The sequence below is a fragment of the Carassius auratus genome, unplaced genomic scaffold (genome assembly GCF_003368295.1).
Source record: "Carassius auratus strain Wakin unplaced genomic scaffold, ASM336829v1 scaf_tig00214183_4049273_7079891, whole genome shotgun sequence".
Taxonomy (NCBI): Eukaryota; Metazoa; Chordata; class Actinopteri; order Cypriniformes; family Cyprinidae; genus Carassius; species Carassius auratus.
In genome coordinates, this window is record NW_020527547.1 from 2,801,733 (window position 1) to 2,827,888 (window position 26,156).

The 26,156-nt window shown below is 40.6% G+C and overlaps 1 protein-coding gene across 2 annotated transcripts in view; it reads left to right on the forward strand.

Annotated features, from left to right (window-relative positions):
- The first annotated feature begins 234 nt into the window (after window positions 1-234).
- LOC113091314 (teneurin-1-like) overlaps window positions 235-26,156 on the forward strand; it is a 139,527-nt gene continuing 113,605 nt past the window's right edge. For both annotated transcript variants that reach the window (XM_026256747.1, XM_026256748.1), the window contains exon 1: window positions 235-1,134. The gene's annotated coding sequence lies outside the window, so the exon portion shown is untranslated. The remainder of the gene's footprint in view (window positions 1,135-26,156) is intronic.

Below are 26,156 nucleotides of genomic sequence, written 5' to 3' on the forward strand. Positions count from 1 at the left end.
CATATTGATGTCCAAACACAACAGATTTGTTTCCATTAAGTCTTAGAGCATATTGATCCCCCAGTGCAAGCAAACACACACACACACACACACACACACACACACACACACACACACACACACACACACACACACTAATACCACCAAATTCCAATTATTCATGTTTAGGTCGGCTACTGTATGAAATTTAATACACACACATGCACACTTGTTTGTTTTATGATGGAGACCTTATATTGACATTGTTCTTACAAAGCTAATTATAGCTATTTTTTGTCCCCTGACTTGCCCCCTGTTTTGCATTTTTATTAAAATCATTACAGGTTTAGTAATCATCTTGTTTTGCATTGGCTGGTACCCACATTGGATTTTGGGTGTTACTAAGCTTGTGGGGATATTTGGTCCCTGACTTGGCCCGAACTGTGAGAAAAGCAAGGGCCCTTATAATAACCGCTCAAGCACACCGAAACGCATGAAGGAAATCTCTCTCTCTCAATAACTGCAATATTATTTTGAAATAGCTTGAGGTACTTTTCCAATAACATGTGTTATTGTAGATATTTATCTAACTAGGCCGCAAAACATATTCCTAAACGATTATTGGCAGTGTTTATCCAGGGCAGCGGTGGTGTTATTAGGAAATCAGTCACACTCTGTGGATGTTTCCTCGGAGCGCGCTCTGGTTGTACTGAGATTGTGCTCGCAGCGTCGGCCGCTCCCGTCGGTAGACACGCGCCACCCGTTCCCAGTTCCTGCCGCCACACCCCCTTTCTCACGAGCGAAAAAATGGTACGTCCCGGTGATGCCGAATGTGTCAGACAGTGAAAAATTTGCGAAGACTTGAATTTGAATCCTAATCGTTCAGAATGCGACGCTCCCTCCGCATGCGAGTGTGCTTGTGTGTATGAGCTGCCGCATCCCGTTTCACTCAGCATCCGCTCTCGAGCGTTTCCCGGTAACTGAGCACCGCGCTCCCGCAGCCTTACCGGAGCCACCGTGTCTCTGACCGAGGCGCTCTGCTTTCTGAAGGATAAACGCCAGAATTCGGTGTCGGAGTCTTTTCCCACATATCTACCAGAGATTCAATTATCTATCCGGGGATTTTACACTGAATCATGCTCAACAGTGACGAAGGTAAGCAGCAGAAGCCGGGTAAACATGACCGGTTCTCCATAACTGCGTGTGTTTGTGGGTGTTTTCTCGTAACGTATACGCTGAATACAGACGTGAATTCAGTTTCTCAAAGGAATGACCGCGGTCCGTTGTGTAATAAATGCTTCCCTTTTCTTTAAGGAAACCGTTAACAAACAGAGCTCCCGTTAGTAGGCGGCTGAGAAAAAGCTCGGTCATTTTTTCCCCCTGCGCAGCACATCTGTGTAACTGATCCGAGGCTCTCCCAGCCCAGACATCCACAAAAAGGCAGTCGTTAAAAGCCTTTGGTTCCCATCCATCCTCCATCCGCCGTGAGACTTTCTCGTCTTTACAGGCGAGCTTTCCCGCCGTCACCGTCACCGCGAGCAGATCATTCTTGACAGTATCGACTCGGCGCGAGACACCAATTACCCGCTGCTTGTGAACTTGACTGACTGAATGCGACCTTTACGGTCTTTTACTCTTTAATTGTGATATATATTCCTACGTGTTATGTTCGAGAAAATAGCAGACGGATCTGAACGAGTGTGAGGGATTTCACCGAGAAATATGCATACGGTCCGGGTCACCTGCACTTCTGGGCAATATTGTACCGGTAAATATTTAAATTTCACGGGATTTTCTCAATCACAGTCCACTTCACCAGCTGTTCCAATACAGTGTTCTTCATGTGTTGTTCTCCGCTTCCCTGTTAGTGTCTGTGAGTGAATAATGCACATCTGTGCATTATTCACTCCTCCGGTAAAATGAAGAGAGTTGGTAGGGAGTTTAAGTGCCATGCTTTTGATTCATTTTTTATTATTATACCAGAGAACAACGAGGGACAAAAGACGATCTGTTTCATACTGTAGTAATTATAATAAATGCTCATTTAGTGTTCTAGATATTATAGGTGAAAATGAGAGGGCGCTCCCCAAATTTACACACACACACACACACACACACACACACACACACACACACACACACACACACACACACACACACACACATTAACAAATGTTTTAATATTAATGAAATAAGATCAATTCAATTTATAAGGTTATTTGTTTGTATTGCTTCATGCTTTTAATTTTAGTTTGTATCCCTTTACAAATTCTTTGAAATTTTGCCTATACTCTCAGTTTGGGATACAGAAACCACACACACAAATTATACATTTATTTGCATATGTAAATAATTTAGTAGTCAATTTAATGTTATTATGTCTTTCCTTAAAGAGGAATTGTAGCCTATGCATTAAAACTCACAACACTAGGGGGAAATATTTTAATGCATATTTAGAGGCAGCTTTCAGCACATTATACAAGTTATCTTCAAAAGAACATGATTAAGTGCTACAATTTGTCTACTTAATGTATATTGCTCTCTATTTACTTGCTGAGGTAAACTGATGTATACTCACGACAGTTAATATTTTTTTTATATTTTAGACAGTTTGTTAGCTGCAAATAGTTGGAAGTCAACAAGATATGTTTGCTATTATTGCCCATCACTGAACATCACATACAATTAGGCGAAGTGTGTGATTGTGTGTATATATTTAAAAACAGCGTGTGAGTTATGTAGGTATAATATGTAATGTTTGGCTTGGTGCCTGTGCATTAGTGAATAAGATTTATTTATTTAACACAAATCCAAGCTGGGTTACAGATATCGCAGTCCTGCTCTATCACTAATGTGCCGTCAAGTAAGACACCCCAGGTTGCTTCAGGCACATTATCTCAGCAAGTGGTTAAGAGTAAGTTGTGAAAAGCAAGTGCTAAATTGCAGCTATGAACATGCAGTATTTGTGTTGAATTTATGTGTATGTTGGGGGGGGGGGGGGGGGGGGGTTGATATGTCAGTCTGCTGTAGGTGAATTAGCCTAAAGACCTCTTCTAGAATCTCGTTGTTATGCAAAAAATATCTCTGAAATGCAAAACCTGACACCACCTACTTTTTCAGCAAATGCCACTGAATTGAATGTAAAATGCCTTATTATTTAGCCACCTTTTCTCTTATGACCTTTTAATTAATGTATATGGCTGTCCATATTTTAGGAATTTCCATTACCAACGATAACAGATATTATGATTTGTGAGTTTGACTCTGACTCGAAGGCCTTGCATTCTGTACTAGGATCTAATTTCTTTATTTTGTGTGGATCGTTGGGATCGGGATCATTAGTCCAGAAGGTATTAGATTTATTGACATATCTCTTGATGACTAATTTAGACCTTAATGCTATGGTATATTTGGCATCAGATGTTTGTGTTACTCATATTCTTATCTAAAGTATGCCTAAAAATATATGCTACAGTACACCTTTCTTTTACCCCTTCCCTCTGTCCCTGTCTTTGTCTCTCTCTCCTTATGATGTCGAAGTTTAACAGTGACGGTAGCTACCCACGCTGGCATTAACCCCCTGCTATCCCCTCACCCTCTTCTAACAATAGAGGTAAAGACCCGGAGGGGTTCCTGCCTGCTCTCCCACTCTCAGCAAATGCTACAGTACTGTGTTCTGCTTTCATTAACGCCATACTCACTGGGAGAGAGTGAATACTGAGAGTTCTTAGCTTTCTGACAGGCTCCACCGGCTTGGGAGGCTAATACATCATAGGCTTGCAGCTAGTGCAGCCCAGGGGTACTATTGTTCCACGTTTAACATTTATTAACCGACATTTTTAGAAAAAAATTACTTGTTGCAATAGTAATCAATTGATTTTCAGTTGAAAATAACTGTTATCTAAACAATGCTGAATACATATTTTAACAATGGTTGACCAATAGGTCTATATCGTAATGGCCAATATATTGTTCGATTTATCAGCCAATCTGCAGAAACGCAAGAGCACCCATTCTTTGTCTTCATTAATTTACTGTCTTGCCCAAAAGTTCTGTCTAATAATAGAAAGGTAAACGCTGTATAAAAGCTGTGTACTTTTTGCAATTTCAAATTTTCCTTTCTCTTTGGAGTGTTACAAGCAATTTGTGCATAAATAAGATACCTAAAAATGCATTAAAAAAAAGTCTCAACCTCAGAGATATTCTTTATAAAATAAAGACTCGTCCACGCCCTTCAAAAATACTTCGTTTAATAAGGCCCCCGTATGTCTACATCACTGTGTGGGAAGATTTGCATTACACCAACCAAATTTTCATGCAAAGAAAGAAGGCCTAACTTTAATTCTCACTGTAGTATTGTTGTTGCCATCGCCATGTCGTAGAGACGCTGTGTGTTTTGTTGTGAAAGCGAAACTACTTTGTTTGGCCTCCCAAAAGAGGATGATATCCCTTTTGTCATGCCTAGAGCTGATCTGTGCTGGTCACTGAGGAAATACATCAACTTCGCCTTGTGGATCGCCAGGTCGGCTTTCACAATAGATGAAGTGGAGTCCAGCCTGTCACATGTGGTTGCCGCAAGCCCATTGGCCACTCCATCGTCGAATTCGCAGCCGCACCGTTCTCAAGGGCACCAGCTGTTCCTCAATCTAGCTTGCAGGCCTCCATTCACTAAACCCCACCGTGTGTGATGCTGCGTGTTTCGTTGTGAAAGCAAAAACTACTTTGTTTGGTTTTTCAAAAGAGGACACAACTAGAAATCAGTGGTTAAGTTGTTTTTACAACAATGTTCCAGAGCCAAATAGTCAGATGTGTGCAGCGCATTTTATGGAGGACTGTTTCCTGAAGCCGAAGAGTAGCCTATAATCACAGCATCAAAATATGTTAAGGGTGTAATATTTCCATCACATGAGGTATTCAGCCAATCACAACTCACTGGATTGCTGGCCAATCAGCATAGACATCACTTTTCTGAAAAAATTAACTTTGTAAAAATTGACGCATTTCAGAGAGCCAAATAGTAGAAACAATAATGTACATTATCTGGTAAAAAATTGTTTTTTTTAACCTTAAACCACATAAACACAGAACACAGCATGCATACTGAATTGTCTTTCGTGTCTTGCTTAAATGATTTAAAATCACATTAATTTTTTAATTAGTCTTAGAAACGTGCAAATGATAAACCTTTGTGACAACGCAGCAGTGGCTCAATGGGCCAGTGACAAACTTGTCAACTGTCTCAAGCATCTTTCATGTTGCCCCAAGGCCATCGGGCAGTCTTTATCATCCAGCCCTGCTGAAAAATTTTAATTCATGTAGAGTTTGGTGAATTCAGCTGAAGAGTGCATGAGAGTGTGGCCTGTGCATGTGAAAGGTCCAAGCTGTGTTAATTGGATGTGGACTGAAGAGTTCAGCTGTCACTTAGAACGTTCACACACATGACTGAGCAACTTCAAACTAGGGCTGTGCAGTTTGGACAAAAAAATACGGTCAAAATTTTTTATCATTATTTTGATTTTAATTTTAATCACAATTTTGACAATATTCACTTTGGTGTTTATGAATTTGAACCTTTATCAATTGATTATCTGTTGATTAACAGTTGAAATAGTTGTGGGCACTATATTCTTGCATAAATGATAATGGTACGTTTTCTCCCCCATAGAAAATCATTATGAAGATGTTCTTAATTCATTAAGAGAATGATATTAAAAGACCAAATTAAATGCAAACTTTATTAATAAAACCTACTATCTACAGGAAAGAAGATAAACCCAGAAGAAGAACATAAACTCTAAAGTTTCATGTTAGCGTTTTCTTTATAATGGATTTCTGTGGTTGAAAAAAGCTTAATGTTAAAAATATTGTCTTTCCATTTGGATTATGAATAAGGGTGCTCCGATCAGGATTTTTGAGGCCGATCACTGATCGCCAATCACAGAAAGCAGTATTTGCCGATATGATCACTGATACCAATCTTTTTAAAGCCTTCTTTTTATCATTTAACTATATATACTGATACTCAAATCAGGATTTTTAGACATTTATTCAGGGCCTGAATTTTATTTTTGAAAATGGGGGGAATTCCCCTCTTAAATGACTCTTGTGAGATGGGAAGCAGCACGGACTGTAGTTTCACAGAAGAGTCCACAACTGATCCATGGCTGTTTAGCACAAACACAACATTTATCCATTATTATGAATTCAAATCCAAACATTGCCACTGAAAATGATTTTTCAGCATTGCAATTCTTTTTTTACACAGTACAGTAATACAATCTTTAACAGATGTTTAAACACAATTATTATGTAATTACTAGATGTTTACTGAAAACAATGTGCTGTTACTTTATTCAGTGCTTGCAGTGCAGCTATAGACTCGGTCCGGAAATTATCTCTGCACTGTTGCAGACGCACCAGTCATGGAACGCACTGCTGGACCACAACCGTGTGCAGAGAATGCTTTAACCTGTTAACATGCGTGCAAAAAAAAAAAAAAAACGCACCGCAAATGGAGTAATGTGAACCTGTGTGCATGATTCAGTCACGCTGTTTGTGAAGTTACATCTCACACAATGTTTTCAAATGACTTATGTTATGTTATGTAATGAAGAAATATCAAATTATTATAATTATTTCAGCTGCACCGGACAGAGACTGAGATGGCGCCGCAGCATGTCATGCCAAACCTCTCACAGAATTTTTTTGAGATCTGCATTTTTAGAGACCGCCGATCAATCATCCCAAAGTGATTATCGGTGTATAGCAGTCAGTAGCCGATCAATCAGAGCACCCCTAATTATGACATCTTTATCTAAGAGAAATGTGTGAGAAAATCCCTGTTTGTTGTGTTAGGGCATTAATCCAAGTTAACCGTTCTTCACGTTAAATATTTTAGAATTTCCCTGATTTGATGTGTTGTGGTGTTCTACTTGCAAATGACCTTTTCTACTGTATATCTAAAATATTTTCACTAGAGGATAGATAAGATATGTTCATTTAGCATTTAATCTCTCTGTTCTTCATAAGATATGTTCTTTGAGTAAGATGTGCTCATTTAGCTTTTAGTTATTGTTTTATTTGCATAGCTGCAACTATATAAGTATGGCAGTGAATACCATACTACTGCCCTCTGACCATCAGGAACTGCTGGTTTTGTCAAGTCATGTAGTGTCACAAGGGGGAATATACTGGACCTCATTACAGATTAGCCACCGTCGTCAACTGGCCTCAGCTTTGACATTAGCATGTTAGCACTACTCCCTCATGTCTGGATTAATACTGTACTGGAAACAGGGGATTAAGCAGCATTTACCCAGCCTAGATCTGCCAGTCACACAGCCGGTAATTATACCAGCAGAGTGTCTTTTGCATAATACTTCAGTGCAGTTTAAAGCGCAGATGAGCAATAACCAGGGGACCAACCGCCTGTGTGTTTTGCTGCATATATCTAAATACTTCAAGGTTATTTGGGCTTTATTAAGGTTAGAAAAGGCAGTGTATTCAGCATGGTGGAGTACAAATTTTGGTTTTAAAAATAGGTTCAAACCTATTATTACACTAATAGCTCTTTTTAAGAGTAATTCTCTTCGGCAGGATGTTTATTTGCTTGTAGTAGTAGGTTGAAAGGATAAATTAGTATTTTATATGGATTAAAAAACTCAGCAATGGCAATATTATGGGTTTAGAGCTTATGTATTTTTTCCATTTTCAAATTATATTTAAAAATAATATGGTTTGGGAGGAAGATCTGGGAGTTGAGTTCTCTGACGATATTTGGGATAAGTGACTGGCTACAATACAGGTCTGCTCAGTTAACAGCAAACACCTACTGATCCAGTTCACGGTTGTTTGTCGTTTGTATTACACTAAAACCATGCTGCATAAAATGTTCCCCTCTGTTTCACCAATGTGTGACCGGTGCAAGGTGTCAGATACATCCTCTCATGCTTTCTGGTTTTACCCTTTAGTGTCTGGGCTTTGGTCAAGCATATTTGCCTGGTACATTGAAAAAAATTCTGTTGTTGGGGGTTCATTTCTGGGCCATTTGGACAAGCCAATCATTCAACCAGCCCCTAGTGGCTCCTCAGATTAAAGCTGTACATCTTTCTGGGCACATTGACTGACTGTTTTGCAGGTTTTTACTATGGTACTTCTGGCTACTAAACTAAATATTTATTGTCATTATCATTATAATTTTTTTGTTACTTTATTAGTATATATTTACATTTTTTTATTTCCGCTTGTGTAGTCTGGGACAGTGTTGTTTGTCCCTTCTGTGTTTATTTTTGAAAACGCTTATAATAAAGTAGTTGGAGTTAATGCAAGGCATTAACTCCAGAGGGGCAGGGGAGTAGTGGTGTTATGAGGGCACTCGAACAGGGGCTCATCCCAATGCACGCCACTGCTTATACTCTCTTTCCTTTGTAAGACCCTCCGGCTTTTATGCCATTCAGATAGATTGTAGTCTTTCTTTCTTAGGAGGGTGGTAATTTTCACAGTCTTGACCACCCCTCTTCTCATCCCCAATCTTATTCTTTCTGTTTCTTCATATGCCTCTTCTGCCCCTCTGTTTTTTCTCTCTCTCCTTTCTCTCTGTACTTCCTTTTAGTTGCCAGCATTATAGCTTGGAACTGATAGTCACATATTATCCCAGAGATTCTATAGAACACTGCAATGTCAGAATAGGTGCAGTGTTTTATCATACAGCATTGCAGCTTGGCTTTGGTGGTGACTGTTAATCACACGATATGTTCCAGTTGCTCGGTAATGCCCTATGAACTGGACTACACAGGCTGTTAATCTTGACATCTTAAGTGGGATATCACCTGACATTTTAGCTGGAGTATATGTTAAGTCCAAAGACACTACTAACAGCATAAGATGTGTACTTCAATAAATGACATTAGTTTCGATGCATCACATTTGTTCCACACAATGTTTTATTCAGCTTAATTGACCTTGAGTGGTTTTATAGGCAGTTATGCATGTGTATAAAGCACACAAGATACAGTGTGTGACTGCGTCTGTGCCATTATGATAACATTATGATAATGTTTATACACATAAGCATTAAGAAAACACAGTGCACTCTAACTATTACCATCTGTTTTCATATCACTGTCTAAAGTAGGGATGCATGAAATATGAGTAACATATTGGATTCAGCCAAAATTAAAGATGTTTATTTGTTTGTCGGCATAGGTTGATACTGAATAATTTTACCCTTTAGATTAATCTTTGAAAGCACTTGCAATTTAATAAAATTGTTAAATGTAGTCTTTAGTAAATTCTTGTGATTCCTAAATTCACCTGTAGAATTTTTTTCTCAGTTTCAGTTTTTTTTGTTGTTATTATTATTATAGTAGCCATTTATTGGTCTCTAGCCATAACCTGAAATTATAAATTAATTAATTATATTACGTATAGCTTACATTATATATGGTGTGACATTTTAAACTAATTTAAATATATAACACATGAATTTATTATTATATATTTGAATTTTTTTGTTTTATATCATATTTATTTTTTGTATATGATAACATTATACATTGTTTAAAATATGCAAAACCCTACTATACATTATAAAAACCCTAATCTACATAACTTATTTAGTTGTTTGATACTGAGGGCTTTCTAAATGAAGCATTGTATAGTTCTGAAGACTTTAGAGGAGACTGATGTCATACTGCATGCAGAATTCTCAGAACTCCGGAATGCACAATCTCTATATAGTTTCTTTTTTCTTTTTTTTGTTGATTTTGATTTGTTTATTTTTTTTAAGAGTAGGCTGAATTACATATCTTGTTCAATTAAACTAATGAATAATAGGAACTGTCTTCCTCTGAAAAGAAGCTCTAGAAGTGTGTTATAAATTAGGTTTCTGAGGCACACTCATGAAGTCTCCGATAAGTGTGTTTGAGAAGCATGGACCCTCATCATTCTCATTGTCTTCCTCCAATATCTGAATAATGTGGATAAGATTGAGCATGTAGAACATGTCTCAGCAATGACCAGATTGACTGAGCGGCCGCACTCCGTTGAATGATTATATTCATGTTTTTAGATTTTTCACTCCTAGATATTTGATATGCATGAAAAACCAAAACACATTTTATTTTACGTGATGGAAAGCAAATATTCTCTGTCTACGCTGCTTTATCCTCCAGCACAAACATTATGTGTGAAATGTGAATAATATTTATCGTATGTCACTGGAGATGGTAAAAATGCTTTTTCTATTGGTTTAACCTTCTGTGCGTTTTAACCTTAGCATGTTAATGTATTTCGTATTGTGCACTCTGTTTTTGATAGTTGGCAAATTGGAAACAGTAATGTATCCCTCTATCTACGTCTGTAAAATTACACATTTCAATAGGACTGAAAAGGCATGATATGTTGGTAAAAAAGCGTCGTCTCACTCTATAGGTCAAGCCACACTTTTCCATCTATTTTAAAAAGGTTATGCTGCCTTTCAGCACAATGGGTAAAAAAGAGGCATTGTCCAGCTCGAGTACCCATAACAGCACCTAGCAGACATGGCCGTACAGCTTGATTTAATGACACATCTTACATTTTAGGTTTAGAGTTATTAACATACTGATGAGACATTTTGGAATATATTCTTATTCTAATCAGCTGACTCATTTGCAAAGTAAGAAACATCATACAGCAGGGTACCGGGGTTGGTTACTTGTCATTTAGCAGACGCTTTTATCCAAAGCAGCATAAAACATGCTAATTTTAGGGGTGTCCTGGGGTCAGGTGTCTCGCTCAAGGGCACCACATTGATGATGGGCACAGTAACTTTCCGGAGTGAAGCTGTCCCCTGCGGTGTGAACCTGTAACCCATCTACAGTAAGCAGGTTGTCCAGCACAGTGGAGAGGTGACAGGAAATCATAGGAAGTTGTGAGAGGATTTTATCTGGAAGTGACAAAAGCTGAATTGAACCCTTCAGGTAGTCTATCTGACAATCATTTGAGATTGTTAATGACACACCAGGAGTCTTCAGGGGGTCCTTGACAGATTAAGAAGTTGTTCAGCTTTAATTAAACCTCATTTTGTTCCAAAACCAGTATTAAAAATGTTCTTCTACTTCTTCTATAAGTCACTGAGGTCCAGTGTTGTTTTGGACCCTTTCATTGTATGCACAAAAAACATGAAATCAGTATGTGTGTGTTAAAAAAAACATTAACGCCTGCAGATTTCGAACAAAATGTAGGGTGAATATATAATACTTAAATTCACTCAGCTCATAATGTGATGCGATTCACAGTAATTATTGTATGATTATATATATATGATTATATATATATTTGATTATTTTCAACAAAATTAGATTGAAGATTAAATTAAAGGTTGTAATTTTATTTCTGCTTGGACAAAATTCTGCAAATGTCTTTTTGAAATTGAAATATGAAAAATAACAAAAATAAATAGAAATTTTGAAACATATCCCAAATAAAATAAATAAATAATACAAATAAAATGTAAACAAACTAAGGCTTTACCTGTGCTCTTTACCGTATTTTTCGGACTATAAGTCACACCTGAATATAAGTCGCATCAGTCCAAAAATACGTCATGACGAGGAAAAAAACATATGTAAGTCTTACTGGACTATAAGTCGCATTTATTTAGAACCAAGAACCAAGAGAAAACATTACCGTCTACAGCAGCGCAAGTGCGACTTATAGTCCGGAAAATACAGTATATATAAAATTATAAAGTTTTATTTAGTTTTATTATTAAATTATAAATTTCATCAAGTTCCAAACAAAGATGCTGAATACATGCAGCATGAGCAGTTTTTATTCTAAAATAAATTGTATCATTTGAAATGAAAATAAAAAAACAGAATGGTCTGACTTCAATTTTGTGAAATTATGCAACAAAAAACATCTGCACGAAACAAAAACAGTGATTCAGTCAAAAAGAGGGACTGAATAAAAATACTAATTCACTCTCTGACAGCAGGTGGCGCTTATGGAACACCAGCAATACAGCATTTCCTTGGAGACCAGATTGAAACTTTTCTAAAGACAGACTTTTTCCCTATACATTCATATAAAATCCCACACCCAAATGTATCACGATTTGTTTAAACATCTTAAATGGTTTGAATCTTCACATAGGCTATTTGTATGGCCCGCGGTGCATCGTTACATCCCTAATGACAAGATAAAGAAAGCTAATTTTAAGAAGCTTCTCTATTCCTCCCGCAATAAAAAGTGTACTTAAAATGTACAAGTATATGACTCATCATAATTATTATTGGCCTCCCAATGTACGTGTCATTATAAAGTATGTAAATGCATTAATATAGTACTATATGTTCTTTTGAAATCTAGTTTAGTGTGCATAACTAAGCTGATATTTCAGTAATTTTTCACTGTGATTATTAATATTAAAATCCTTGATGATTTTCTTAGCTGATGCTCACACTTGTTATTCTCTAATGCAGAGCATTTGCTGTAACAACCATCTCTTAAAGAAAGCTCTCTGGCTACATTGATGAAGCCCATGGAGTGATTAATCAAGCACATGGGCAGTGTTTTGTCACAACACAGTCATCTAATCTGAAGTTCTTGAGACAAACTATAATTTAAGTATGATTGGGTTTTAGTGTGTTAAGATGATTAGGCGTTTGGGAAAGAGTTTGCTATCAGTGAGACAGCTTTTAAAAGGGGCCCTGCCTAGCTGTCAGCTGTGCCACTGCAGGTCACATGTTAACCTATAATAAGGGCACTTGAGAGGTTCACCTGAAGGCCAGACTCCAACCGGCCACCTGTTGTGGAATGATTAGGGGTAATTGCAAGTGTGAGTGTGTGTTTAAAGAAGTGTTAAGCCTGTAAAGCCCTCACCTAATCACCTGTAACTGCTTAGCAAAAGATCTATGACTGATTTGTGTGTGAGATCCAAAGCCCGTAGACCTGATCTGATTCCACTGCCGTTCTGTTTCCCTTCAATGCTTCTGACATGGGTTCTGTTAAGAAGCATAGCCCTGCGCCGGAAATAAAGCCGTCTGGACCATAAGAAATATTTTATAACAGTTCCTCTCATTTAATTTGGTTCATTTCCTCAAGCTAAACGTAGTTTTCCCAATGCACTTACAAATATCTGTTTGATTTCATCTCATAAATTTGCATTGCTACTGCATGCTTAATGCAAAACCCGGTATTTTAAAGACACTTCTGTACTGGGTCCCATTGCATTGATGTGACCTCACAAAAATGACACCCTTAGTTTCTATGACAATGACATCAGTAGCGATGTCACAGGAATCAAGCTGAGAAAATGCAAACATCTGAATAATTCAACAAGTCATCTCACCGCACTGAATCAGAGGGGTCTCCAATGAAAAGTGTTTTTCATCAGGGGGAAAAACACATGAAAAATGAGGGTTCTTGAAAGAGAAAATATAAAACCATCTCCCTGAAACATTGTTCACTTCATTTCGTCGCTGACCTCATAAAGCTGCTCATTTAAATTAAATATTTCATACTATTTAATAGATATATATTTTCACATTCTGCTGCATAATTAATGAAGAAGTACTCTTTTTGTCTTCATCCAGCATGAGTATTTTGGAGGAGTGTGGCTGCTTTGAAATATCACGTTGTGAAATTCTATTAGCCTATGAATTTTTGTCAGAGCCACTATTTGCATGCTTGACAGTAAGTGTTTTTGTTGTTGTAGAAATCATTATGGATGTGTGCTGGGAAGGATGAGAAGCACATTGGGGTCATGGTGGAAACGCTGCGGAGAGGTGTTTATTTAGTATTAAGAGACCGATCAGACTGAAGAGGTTTTGGAGTAGCCGATGGGTCAGTATCCATCGTGCTAGAGTGCACTGATAGTGCTCTACGGGAGCTCCTTGTGTGTCTGTACACTCATCTGGAGTTCTCTAGGAGATGGGGGCTGAGGAGGCGGAACATGAATTTGGAGTGTCTCAGAGAGACCTTTTATTTGGATGCTTCAGCTTAAACCTCATCTGTTTCTGTTGGTTTGGAGGATAGGGAAGAGAGAAGCATTACTTGTCTTCCTGTGTAGCCTTAGCCTGGCATGAATCGACTCCAGCTGTGCCGCATGTCCAGTCTTCAGCTGTGTGTTGAGGTGCTGTCCAAGGTGCTAATTGAGTGTGTGTCCTAAGAGCTCCCTGATTGGTGCACAGAGGGCTTGCTTTAACACAACTTTCTTCTGACTACAGTCAGTGTAAGTAGCTCTGCGTAAAACAGTTAGGGATGCACCATATTAGTTATTGGCTGGTTTTAGAGTTTTTAAAAATACTTCTGTTCAGCAAGGATGAATTAAACTGTAAACATGAAAGTAAAGAGTAAAGACTTTCGCATTACTTAAAGGGGTCATGACATGGGTTTTTTTATTTTATTATTATGGTCCCCTAGGTGCAATTATAGTATTACTATAGTTAAAAAAAAAAAAACTTTTAAAATGTAGTGAATTATGACATTTTCCCACCCTGTTTCTCATCCTTTGATTCAAACAGTCTGTTTTGGGTTGTTTCCCCTTTAAGAGTTCAGTGTTAACGCCCACTGTTATGATTGGCTAACGACATTTGACGGAACATTTGCGGATTGAGCGTAACTGTTTAGTAGCGAGTGATGCATTCGAAGCGATGGCTCTTGCAATGATAAAACCTTATATGTTTGAGCCGGAATCAGATGAGGAATCAGAGGAAAATGAACCATCACCACAACAACGAAGACTGGATCAGCCCGTGTCCACATGGAAAGTGAAACTATTTTGAATTAATAAAAAAATTGTAACTCGAGACACTTGAAAACGGTTTGTTGCATAATTATTCTATAGTTTAATATGCTAACAGTTCAACATTATTTACCTAATTTCAATGAAATGATAGGGTGTACTGCGGACAAAAATGCATGCACAGGCCATATTTGAAGATGCAGCATTGATAAGGCAACATTTTTAATCTTCTATTACATGTAGGCCTACTAGAAAGGCGACATAATTTCAAGATTCTCTTATACAAATAAACTGCATCCATTTTTCCCTGACGTCAGGATCTTTCGGCAGCGTATTCAAAGATGTTGTTTGTCCACAGCCAGGAACAGCACATCTGCGTGGCATTGTAATTTTCCTGTACACAGACCCACTCGCTGTCCGTCGACTGAACACTTGTGAGGCGCGCAGCGCGACAACGATCCGAAATGAGCGTAGTTGTCTTGTGCTGGAGGCGGTCATATGCAAATGGTTGGAACGTCACTTCGCACCGTGACGTCACTTCTTACCATGGATCCAGAACGAGCTGTATTTAGAGCTTGATTAAATAAATGGCTCGTTTATAATGGGGAGGACGTCTTAAGCTATGAAACTTGCAGGACGTTTTAATGGTACAAAGACCTCTTATATTCCAAAAGATCAAGGCAAATTTGGTTTCTCATTTCATGACCCCTTTAAAAAAATCAACTAAATGTCGATCTAATGTACTTTTGAAGAACAGTTGTAGAAGCATTTTTATTATTAATGATAAATACATAAATAACATTATTTCTGAAGGATCATGTGACACAGAAGAAAGGAGTAATGTCTGTTGAAAATTCAGCTTTGCCATCATAATCATCATAATCATTAAAAAAATGATGATACATTATAATAGTTCATTAGACCTAACTGCCAGTAGCTCTGCATAACTGATGAAACAACTAGGGATGTACCCTATCATATCATTTTCAAATTGTAGCTAATAATATTTTAAGTTATTTTAAATTGCAATAATACTTCACAATATTACTGTTTTACTGTAGTTTTGATCAAATAAACGCAGCCTTGGTTAGCATAAGACTTCTTTCAAAATATATATAAATTTTTAACTGTAGTATATAAGTACTGTTTGATACTGATTATATATTGGCTTGTATTAATATTTAATTGTATGTGACTATTTACCATATTTTGACATTTAAGGTACTTTGGCTCCATCTAAGACATGCTAATAATTTGACAAAACTGTTAAATGTAATCTTTAGCAAATCCCAAAATGAATAACCATATTTCATGTTAAGTCTGAGTCCACTTTGTTGAGTTCAAGTCCTTAAGTTTGAATGGGAGATGTTTATTAAAGTCATAGTTACTTATTTATCTTTCATATGGATTTGACTGTACTCAGAAACATTTCAGAGACTATGTCAAGTTTAAGCACAAGTCCTCCTGAGTGCATCTGATTCAGAATTAATTTATAATTGCAGTCTGCGTCCAAGTACCCCAACTCTACTGTACAAGATAACATAGTGATGCCTAACTTTATTAGTAGCATTTAAAATAATTGGTTTTCGTTTTAATTTTAGTCCAGATGGTATATCATTTTAATATCAACCATTTATTCACCATAACGTGAAAAAAGTAGTAGCTTATCAGCCAGAATTCAATTAATATTGGTGCATCTCTAGAAATAACGAGTTCAAGAATGAAAATGTTCATCTTCTTTAATACTAGAGAACGCTAAAGGGAGAAACAGAGAGAGAAAAGCAAATTCAGTCTCATAAAGAGAGACCTTTTTAGGCTGACACGAGCTTTTTATACAAATGAAACTGTCTACAGCATTTAGTTTTAAATGTGTTTCATTATATTACTTTAAATTGAGTTTTTTTTTTTTTTTCAGAGTGTCCACTGGGATAAAAACGGATGAAAATTATGTTTCTCCAAAATGACTCTAAGCTCAATTTTGTTTCCACACTTGCATCATAAAATCACTCCAGCTTATGAAATTATCGACATATTTATTCCGAACCTCATGAGATCAAGGCTGAGCGGACAATACTGTAAGTTAGATCTGAAATTCAATCTTAATTGAATTGCCTCATTATGAGAAATTCAGCAACATTATGCTACATGCACAGAGAAGTTATTCACAAATGTGAAATGTGGCTTACACATGTTTAGAAGGTTAAAAACTCTTAAATTTGAACCACTCTCTGGCTTCTCAGTAACACATGAACGGCTGAATTTATAAAAGCGAAATGTCTAAGCCTGTGATTTGTAGAGGTTGTACATGGTTACCAGTCCATCATATAAGCAGAAGCACAGTACATGTGAAAAGGGAGGAAAAATGTGCCATTTGCTGCAGGTGGTGGTAAATACAGCTTGTATTTAAACATTTGAAAACATCCAAGGTGTCAAACAGGAGCGTTTCTAAAGGTGATTTACGCATTAGAAATATGAGGTCCCTCATCTTCCTGCCTCTGTCAGTGACTTTTGTCGCAGGGTCTTTTAGATCAATGCAGAACTGTGAAACTCAACAAAGACAAATTATGGAAAGGGATCTCATTTGCGATACGCCGCGAGGAGGGGAACTTCATTTATGAGCAGAATTAATAAACGCATTTGGAATTTGAATCGGAACGTCCCCACGGGCTCTGGATTCTAAACATTCCATTAGTTCGCCGGAATGCTGTTGCTCTCAGATAAACGGACTCAGCTGCAGCCGAGTTTATTTATTCTTGTCCACCAGCCTGTAGAGATACGCTGCTCAGAGGAGGTGCTCTGGTTGCAACATTAGTATGCAGGTCCAGCACGATTGGGCTGGCGATTAGCTTAGTAGTTACCGATCCACACCGGTAATGTGGCGAATGGAGGTTCAGTCCCAGGTGAGTGTGATTCATGAACTGGAGAGTTACTGAGATCACAGTGCTGCCCTATTACCATCGAGCCCTTGAGCAGGACACTGAACCCCGGGATACTCCAGAGGCACTGTCCCTGCAATTAGTGTACTGTCACTTCGGATAAAAACCTTGAGTTAATGGTCCAGGTAGATGGTCTGACATGAGCAACGCAACTGACTTGTAACTGAGATTCCCACTCTGGGTAAAAGGAGCGGGAGAATATTTTAGATGAATGATTAAACAACACAGTGGTGCAAGTTTGTTGTTTTCACTGTTAAAAGCGTGCGAGATGCATTGGGGTGGTGCGTGTTGTATTGAATTTTTTTTTTGCCTGTAGGCATATGCAGTTGCTGTGTTTTTTGTTCTTCTCTAAAGACTCATAATTTTGTATGTTTGTATTCTCATGTTGATGTCATTTGTACGTTTGGTGGTTGGGATTGTTTGTGTAGGTATGTATGCAACCTCCTACTGTTTTTTGCTCATCTTAACCAGTCTCCTGGGAATAACTTGATCACTTGTCTCTCCCTTCTTTTGCCGTTTCTCTCTCTCTGTGTCTTTCTGAAATGCTAATTTATTCTCTCACTCGATCTTTCATTCTGTCAGAGTGGGTGCGTAGGTAGGAGAAATGGCTTCTCGGGGAGAGGGGATAAACGCTGGTCTGAGATCAGTAAAATGGAGGCAGCTGGTAATGAGAGCGACTTTCATATGCTGCCGAGACCTTGCTGTGTGTAGCTTGTTTTTTTGTTTCTTTTATTGACACATTGAAAGTTTTACAAAAGCAGACTTCACCGGTGCCGCAGATAAGCTTTTCTTCCAACACAGAAATTCACTCCACAATAGTGTTTTGTGATTTGTTTAGCCTGGTTTCAAAAATTCACTACTGTGCCAGGACGGCAGCAGTTTTGGGGCGGAGTTTCATTAGGGCGATTGATTATTTCTGAGCAACAGAGCAGGAGTTCATAGCTGAATAAATGCCAGGCTGAAAGAGGCTGTCCCAGTCTGTCCTCAAGCATAACGGTCACCTCAGATTCCTCATCTGATGAAGGAGAATTGAGTTTGAAGGATGGTTTTCTAGAGAAGGCAGATGTGATGTATATGTCACCCCGTCCTTTAATTAGTCAGCAAAGACAAAGACATTATTGCTGCACTCCTCCATTCTCTCTAGTCTTGGTGAGAGTCAATTCAAAACAAGTAATGAAAGAACAATTGAGAAAGAAATGAAAAGGCATTGGCACAGAAATGGCGAGAACCGACGATCAGAGAGAAAGAGAGAGTGTCATAGGGAAAGAGAATGTGTGAGAGAGAAAAAGCTTTTCAGGTTGACCGTGACAAGGTGAGAGATAATGATAGAATCCAAACCCTAGAGAGAAGGGTGTGTGTGTGTGTGTGTGTGTGTATGTGGTGTCGGGGCTGAAATTCATCATCATGGGTCAGGTGTGTATGACCTAGTCGTTCTTTTGTCTTGAAGGCTCCCATTGAAAACAGGGATTGAGGAAAGTTAAGGGCAAAGCACACAGCCAACAGGTCAATCTCTCTCACCACGCGTACAGATTCTGACCGTTTTCCAGTGTTTGTGGCTTGTTATGGTTGTCGATTATGTTGTGTTTTGTGCTCGCTCAAGCAAGGGAGTGGAACTTAGAGCATAGAGACACTGAATACAGAGGAAGAGATGGATTTGGCTCTGAGTCAAAACTCTTAACTGTTTTTTAACTCACTTAGACAAGCATGTCTGTTTAAAATGTATTTAGTGTCACATCCACACAAGGAGAGGAGAAGACGGGTAAGTATTTTCGTGAAGCTTTATTAACATCGGACTTTAACAGAGCAGGTAAGTGTGGTCACAGACGGTGAATCTTCAAGCACTGATCAATAGGTGAGTTCAAGCACAAAGCTAGGCCAGACAACAAAGAGTCACTTCCCTTAATCGCTGTGTCTGAATCTCCACAGAGTCACAATACGGTCCACAAGGAGCAGGCAGAAGATCCACAAAGAGAGTCCATGCAATCTTGATTCCAGCCGGTGAGTGAGTGAGTGAGTGAGTGAGGTGAGTATTTAAAGGTGTGGTGATTGCTGGTGCAGGTGCAGGTAATTAGTATTCAGGTGACGGTTCACGTGGGTGGTGCATGGGAGATTGAGTGGATGGTGACTGGCAATGGTGACTGGGGCTGAGGGAACGAGCTGAGGGTGTGACACTACCCCCCCCCCCCACGGGTGACTCCAGGCATCCTAGAGCGGTGACGGGGACGACCACGACCTCTGGGAGCCGGGCGGTCCGGGTGTTGTCGGTGGAACTCTTCGAGGAGAGCCGGATCCAGGATGTCATTGCGTGGTACCCACGACCTCTCTTCGGGACCGAACCCCTCCCAATCTATGAGGTATTCCAGGTGGCCGTTCCGCCGCCGGGAGTCGAGGATCTCTTGGACCTGGTAGATGTTGTCCCCGAGGATCTCGGGTTGGTTTGGAGGGGGAGGCGGTTCTGGTTCTGTGGAGGAAGGAGAAACTGGATCAGTGTGACGTTTTAGCAGTGAGACGTGAAACGTGGGTGAAATCCGGTAGCGTGGTGGTAGGTCCAGGCGGTAGGTGACGGGATTTATCTGGGAATGGATGGTGAACGGCCCTATGTAGCGGGGACTCAGCTTCTTGCAGGGCAGTCGGAGGCGGATATCCCGAGTGGAGAGCCAAACCTTGTCTCCAGGCAGATAGACGGGATTAGGCGATCTGCGTTGGTTAGCGGTCTCTGTATGCCTCCGAACTGCCCGTTGGAGATGGATGTGAGCTGAGTCCCACACCCTCTCGCTCTCCTGGAACCAGTGATCTACCGCGGGAACCTCAGAGACTTCTCCTGACCAGGGAAACAGCGGTGGTTGATAGCCTAAAACACATTGAAAAGGGGTTAAGCCTGTAGTGGTTTGGCGAAGGGAGTTTTGAGCATACTCAGCCCACGGCAGATACTGGCTCCAGGTATCCTGGTGTTGGGAGCAGTAAGTACGGAGGTACCGTGAGATTTCTTGAATCTTCCGCTCGGTCTGGCCGTTGGTCTGAGGATGATATCCAGAAGATAGACTGACGGATGTTCCGAGGAGTTGGAAGAACGCTCGCCAGACCCTGGAGATAAACTGAAGACCTCTGTCCGATACAATGTCCTCTGGAGTGCCATAATTCCGGAACACGTTGGTGAAGAGGGCTTCGGCGGTCTCGAACGCTGTGGGAAGACCTTTTAAAGGGATTAGTTTGCAGAATTTAGAAAAACGATCTACAACAACCAGAATGGTAGTGTACCTCCGTGAGGGGGGAAGGTCAGTTGCGAAATCCACCCCTAGATGGGTCCAGGGTCGGCGAGGAATGGGCAGTGGTTGTAATTTACCCACGGGAAGTTGACGAGGTGTGGTGGTAACGGCGCAGACCGAGCATCCGAGGATGTACCGGGTAACGTCACGAACCATGTTTGGCCACCAGTACTTCTGCTGGATGAGCGAGAGGGTTCGCCTGCTGCCAGGGTGTCCTGAGCCAGGTGACGTGTGCGCCCTTTCCAGTAGCGGGAGTCGCTGGTTTGTGGGCACGTACATAAGACCCGTGGGAACCTCCGGAGGTGCAGGCTCCTCGAGGGTGGCGGCTCGAATTTCCTCGTCGATCTGCCAGAGGATGGGCGCGAGGAAAACGGAGGGCGGTAGAATCGAATCAGGCTTGTTGGTGTCTGGTTCTGGTGAGTACATACGGGACAGGGCATCTGCTTTAGTGTTCTTGTGACCGGGCTGATACGTGATCTGAAAATTAAAGCGAGCAAAGAAGAGTGACCAACGAGCCTGACGAGCATTGAGTCTTTTGGCGTTCTGCAGATATTGGAGATTTTTGTGGTCGGTGACAACAGTGAATGGAAACTGAGCTCCCTCTAGCCAGTGCCGCCACTCCTCAAGGGCGAGTTTAATGGCCAACAACTCACGGTCTCCGATTCCATAATTGCATTCGGCAGGAGAGAGTTTTTTTAGAGAAGTACGCACACGGATGGAGTGAGCAAGGTTCACCAGACCTTTGGGATAACACGGCTCCAATGCCGTGATTGGCCGCATCAACCTCTACGACGAAAGGCTTGGACGGGTCAGGATGTCGAAGAATGGGTGCTGAGGTGAAGAGGTGTTTAAGATGGCTGAAGGCCTCTCGAGCTTGGTGAACACCTTGGCTTCGCGCAGTTCCTCCAGAGCCGCCGGAACGAGTGGTAACGGGTAGGCGAACTTGACGGTGGCGTCATTTAGCACCCGATAGTCGATGCAAGGTCGAAGTCCGCCATCCTTTTTGGGGACGAAGAAGAAACTGGATGCAGCTGGAGATGTGGATGGTCTGATGAACCCCTGATCGAGAGCCTCCTGTATGTATTCCTCCATCGCCACCTGCTCAGGACGGGAGAGTGGATATATTTTCCCATGTGGTAGCTTGGCACCTGGCAGCAGGTCGATACAACAGTCCCAGGGCCGATGTGGCGGTAATCGGGTGGCTTGTTCCTTGCTGAACACATCGGAGTAGGAGGAGTAAAGGGCAGGTCTTCCTATGGAGGTGGAGTGCAATGGAAGGTGCGGTGGCGTAGACTGTGAACTCTGGACTGGTGAACAGTGAATGTGACTCTGGCATCCCGGGTCCCATGCCTGGATTTCCCCTGTGCTCCAGTTAATTTGTGGGTTATGTTGGGCCAGCCACGGCCTACCCAGGACGACGTCAACGGTAGCGCGAGGAAGTACGAGGAGGGCCAGTTGTTCCCGGTGTCCGTGGGGCAGAACGAGTTGTAGCTCGTGTGTCCTTCTAGTTATTTTGCCACCGCCTAATGGTGATCCCTGGATGGTAGTGATACGGTAAGTGGTCTCATTCTGGATGATGGGTATACGGTGCTTGGTTACGAAGTGAGATGAGATGAAGTTGCTTGCGGCTCCGGAATCCACCAGGACATGGATGGAAAGATTACGTGAGTTAATTGATATCTGGGCTTTGATATGAGGTATGTGAGATACAGATGGGGTAATAGAGACTGTACTCACCATTGGGCGAGGCGGACGGACCGGGCAGGCGTGGATCAGGTGAGTGGCCTCGCCACAGTATAAACACAGCCGCTCCTGGATGCGGCGTCTCCGTTCAGAGGCATCTAGGCGGTAGGAGTCGGTGATCATGGGTTCCTCCTGGGCTCGTTGGGGCGAGGGCGTTCTGGCCGATGGAGATATGGTATATGAAGCCGGGGAGGCACAAGCCGAGAGGTGCTGAGCAACATTTATAGTCTTTCTGATGAATGTCTCTAGACTGACATTATCGTCGTAAATGACCATTTGCTTTCTGATCTGGGGTTTTAAACCTTTACGGTATGCAGCTAGTAGGGCAGTTTGGTTCCAACCACTGGTGGCGGCTAATGTCCGGAAACGGAGAGTGTAGTCGTGTATTTCAGCGGCTCCTTGCCGGAGATTTAAGAGTTCATCATGGGTGGAGAGAGGAGTTAGAGCCACCCCGAACACTTCCTGGAGGTGGGTGACGAAGGCGTCGAATGAGGATAGAACTGGACTTTGGGAGCTCCAAAGAGCCTCTGCCCATTGTAGCACTCGTCCGGTGAGAAGAGAGATCACAAAGGCGACTTTGGTGGCCTCATTGGGGAAATTACTGGTATTTGCGTTGACGAACAGTGAGCACTGCAGAATAAACCCACTGCAGCCACTCGGTTCACCCGTATAGCACGTGGGACGTGCAAGGGGCGTGCTGTTGGTGGCGGAAGCACCAGTTTCGGTGGGTGGTGAAACTGACTGTAGTACTTGGCGGAGGGCAGTCACCATTTCGGTGAACGGGTCCGGAGCCGCTCCCTGAGCTGCAGCGTTAACATCCATGGGAGATATGAAGTTCTGTTTTTTTTTGGGGCTGGAATCCTGTCACATCCACACAAGGAGAGGAGAAGACGGGTAAGTATTTTCGTGAAGCTTTATTAACATCGGACTTTAACAGAGCAGGTAAGTGTGGTCACAGACGGTGAATCTTCAAGCACTGATCAATAGGTGAGTTCAAGCACAAAGCTAGGCCAGACAACAAAGAGTCACTTCCCTTAATCGCTGTGTCTGAATCTCCACAGAGTCACAATACGGTCCACAAGGAGCAGGCAGAAGATCCACAAAGAGAGTCCATGCAATCTTGATTCCAGCCGGTGAGTGAGTGAGTGAGGTGAGTATTTAAAGGTGTGGTGATTGCTGGTGCAGGTGCAGGTAATTAGTATTCAGGTGACGGTTCACGTGGGTGGTGCATGGGAGATTGAGTGGATGGTGACTGGCAATGGTGACTGGGGCTGAGGGAACGAGCTGAGGGTGTGACATTTAGTCTGATCTCTTTGGAAACCTTTTAATAACAATTGTACTTCAAACTACGCATGCATTTTAATAAGGCCTGGATTGTATTATTTATATTGAATATTATTTTGTTGGCAATATAACATTTACTAGTATCATAAAATTTTGCTATCGTTTTTAGTGTGTTTCTTGTTTAAATTAATGACCCTTCAATGCCAATGGGTTTGTTTCAGATCCATTCCTATTTTTATGACTCATGAGTATAAGAGCATGAAGATATATTTTAATAATATTGTTAATTTAAACTTGTCTTTTATGTGAATCAGTGCTTTTGAACTGTTTAAATGATTCTTTTCAAAAATGATTCAAAAATTAATTTGCATCATCACTAAGAGGTGTTGACGTGTAACATTTTACGCACCTTAAAATGTATATGTGGTTTAGTACAATGTACAGTATGTGAATGTCATGCCATTCATTAAGAATAAATTATATTGTGCGTTTGACAACAGCACAGAACTTTTTATCACTGTAATTCATTCTTTTACTATTTTAGTTCTTGTGTTAAGCTGTTTAGACTACCTTCATATTTCTGAAATGATTATTGAACATAACTGTTTCATAGTAAATATAGCAGATCTGTCATAGCATTAGTGTTATGACTTAAAAATCAGTTAGTGTTATGACTTAATAATCAGTGTATAATTTTATTATGAATAATTGTACTGTAATATGAATGAATAATTGAACTGTAAATAGACTGCATTTATAATGCTTTTTAATTAGCATAGTGCAGTACAAATGCAGTTTCATTTGTTATATAATCTTATCATGCACTTTTTCAAGTTTTCTGTGTAATTATTAATTTTTCCACCCAATCAGCACAGCAGGCTCTGTTTCCTGGGAGCTGTGTCATTTAGCAAATCACTCTGTTGACATCACCTGCTGAATGAGAGTGTAAAGATGGAGATCACTCCCCAGCAACAGCTAATAAAAATGTGCAAAAGTCAGCCCCAGGGAGCATGAGAGTTTCCTCCCAGCATTCTCTGACTACAGGTGTATGTCCCCACCTGCCTTTTAAAAATGAGGCCACTGCAATGCAAACGGGGCAGAAAAAGCATTGTCTCTGTCTGAAGTGGCCACATAATTTTAGGTCTGGGTTGCGACGGCTATTTGCATACCGCTTGGAATCAAATTGGCACAAGTGATGCGATCCGTTCTCTGGCAGAAATGAGATCTGCATGTTTTGCACTTATTTACTCTTGAACATTATCAGCGGGCCAATGAAGGAAATTGGCTTTTTATTATTGCAAAGATTTACGTATTTATGTCATTAGAAGCAAAACACCTGCAAACTCTTCTGTTCGCAGTCACAATGAAGAAAAAGAGAGAGGGGGAAAAAAAGGAGAAGGGGGAGAGAATGATTTTCTCCTCATGCTCCTTATCAGCACTGAAGCGTTACGTTCAGCCCACCGAGAGACAGACAGCAAGAATAGTCTAATTAAGTCTCTTAGTGATCAAAAAGTGTGCGACTGTCTCGAGTGTGAATGACTCACGCACATCAACACACACTCTCTCTTGTCACTTCATCTGTGGCTTTTGTTAGTTAGCCCTAACAAATTTGCATTGTCTAGATGTTGCCTTTTAAAGCTGCCTAATATGAGCACAGTGTGGGTGTGTGTGTGTGTGTGTGTGTGTGTGTGTGAGCATAGACTCCTACGTTTTTACCTTGTCAGCAGTTCCACAATTGGAAGCAAAAAATCCTATTTGTCTGTTGCTCATCAGGGAACTCTGTATGTGTATGACACACATTACATCCCTTTCATGTGAGAATCAGCGTGAATGCCTTCCGAATGATAAGAGGCCGACATCCGGTGATTGAAGAGGAATGTGGCACAAATGGAGCCGCATGTCCCTCTGACCAGAAATAAAAGAGAGCCACACAACACCATTGAAGCTTGCCCTCCAAACATACACGTATACACATTTACATACCTTTCAGACATATTTTTTCTTTCTGTGCTCTCCCCCGCTGCTACTACAAACTAGCACACATACTCAAAAGACAGTATAAAATGTGTTCCCCACTCTGTATTTATTCTAATTCAAAAATAATGATGCCAGCATATATCATTGGGTACTAGGCACAACCACACATACATATCATTATGCGTTGGCCTAGTTCTGATCATAATGTTTGGCTGGTGATGAATGCTGAATTCTCTGTTT